The sequence below is a fragment of the Penaeus vannamei genome, chromosome 9 (genome assembly GCF_042767895.1).
Source record: "Penaeus vannamei isolate JL-2024 chromosome 9, ASM4276789v1, whole genome shotgun sequence".
In the NCBI taxonomy this organism is placed as follows: Eukaryota; Metazoa; Arthropoda; class Malacostraca; order Decapoda; family Penaeidae; genus Penaeus; species Penaeus vannamei.
In genome coordinates, this window is record NC_091557.1 from 3,875,238 (window position 1) to 3,877,550 (window position 2,313).

The following is a 2,313-nucleotide window of genomic DNA, read 5'->3' on the forward strand; positions in this document are numbered from 1 at the left end:
CCTCCACCACATCCACCCAACAAATCCACTCATCCACAATACCCACCCACCATAGCTACTGACCCGTCCACTATCCACATTCACCATACCAATCATATTCAACAGCCCACCATACCAAAACTCCAATAATAACCACTCATCCACCATACTCCCTCACCCAACCCACCCACCACATTCCCAACCCACCATGCTTCCATCCCACCATAACCCACTCATCCCACTCCATGTTTCAATTCCAACTCCACCACCCCATCTTCCTAACCAACCAACACCCACTCACCCACCATACCCATCTCACCCACTATATCTCCCAACCCTGACCATACCCACCCAACTTACCAACCCCATTCCCAACCCACCATACCCACCCCATACCCACCCCACCATACCCAACCACCCCATACCCAACCCCACCATACCCTCCTCCTTCAACCAACACCATCCTCCACCCCCCCTTCCCCCTTCCCTGACCCACAACCTCTCGGGGCCATGAAAGGGGAGGGTTCTGTGCATTCTGATATCCAGGTGCAAAAGCTCTGCAACAACTCTTGCAACGGCTCTGCAACAGGTGGACAGGGCAGTGCTTGTTCCTCTCTCCTCCTCGGACGACCTTGGGACAGGAAGGCCACCTCTCTTTGGGCGTCTTGGAGATGGTGGGGGCGTCTTGGGGGTAGAGGGAGGGTGTGCTTGTCTGGGTTTTGAGGTGGGGATGTGTGCGTGTGTGTGTTTGTGTGTGTGTGTGTGTGTGTGTGTGTGTGTGTGTGTGTGTGTGTGTGTGTGTAAATATGTATGTGTGTGTGTATAAATATGTATGTGTGTATGTGTGTGTGTATATATATAAATATGTATGTGTGTGTATAAATATGTATATGTGTGTGTGTGTGTGTGTGTGTGTGCGCGTGAGTGCGTGCGTGTGTGTGTGTGTGTGTGTGTGTGTGTGTGTATGTATGTGTGTATGTGTGTGTGTAAATATGTATGTGTGTGTGTATGAATATGTATGTGTGTATGTGTGTGTGTATATATATAAATATGTATGTGTGTGTGTGTGTGTGTGTCTGTGTGTTAGTGTGTGAGTGTGTGTGTGTGTGTGTGTGTGTGTGTGTGTGTGTGTGTATAATATGTATGTGTGTGTATAATATGTATGTGTGTGTGTATAATATGTGCATGTGTGTGTGTGTGTGTGTGTGTATATATATATAATATGTATGTCTGTGTCTGTGTGTGTGTGTGTATGTATATGTGTGTGTGTGTGTGTGTGTGTGTGTGTTTGTGTGTATGTATATATATATATATATATATATATATATATATATATATATATATATATATGTATATACACACACACACACACACACACACACACACACACACACACACACACATATGTATATATATATATATATATATATATATATATATTTATATATATATATATATATATATATATATATATATATATATAAATATATATATATGTATATATATATATATATATATATATATGTATATATATATATATATATATATATATATATATATATATATATATATATATATAAATATATATATATATATATATATATATATATATATATATATATATATATATATATATATATATATACACATGTGTGTGTGTGTGTATGTGTGTGTGTATGTATTATGTATGCATATGTATCTGTTGTTCATGTCATAATCTAAATGACAAAGAAGTTCTGATGAATGCTCTTTGGCCTTCGGACACCAACCGTTGAGCTTATGATCATCGTTATCATCATTATCATCATCCGTGTCGTTATCTTCTATTCTTTCTTTAGCTCTTCTTTTTCAACTTTTCAATTTCTCTCATAAATTATGTGATTTCATTATCCATTTTTCATTCCTTTTATTTGTTTTATTTATCTATTTATTTTCCCAAATTCTGAGAATTTTTCTGAGAAACCACTAGAGGACGAAAAAGAAACGAAACCACCAGAAAACGAAAAAACGAAACCACTAGAGAACGAAAAGACTTAAGAGAACCCTCCAGCGACTCTCGAGAGACGAAAGAACGAAAGCACTAGAGGACGAAAAAAACGAAACCACTAGAGAACAAAAAAAAAAAAAAACGAAACCACTAGAGAACGAAAACAAGAAACCACTAGAAAACGAAAAAACGAAACCACCAGAAAACGTAAAAAAAACAAACCACCAGAAAACGAAAAAACCGAAACCACCAGAGAACGAAAAAAACGAAACCACCAGAGACCGAAAGACCTCACAGAACTCAAGAAGAGAACCCTCCTCCACTTACCCTCCAGCTCCCCCAGCGAC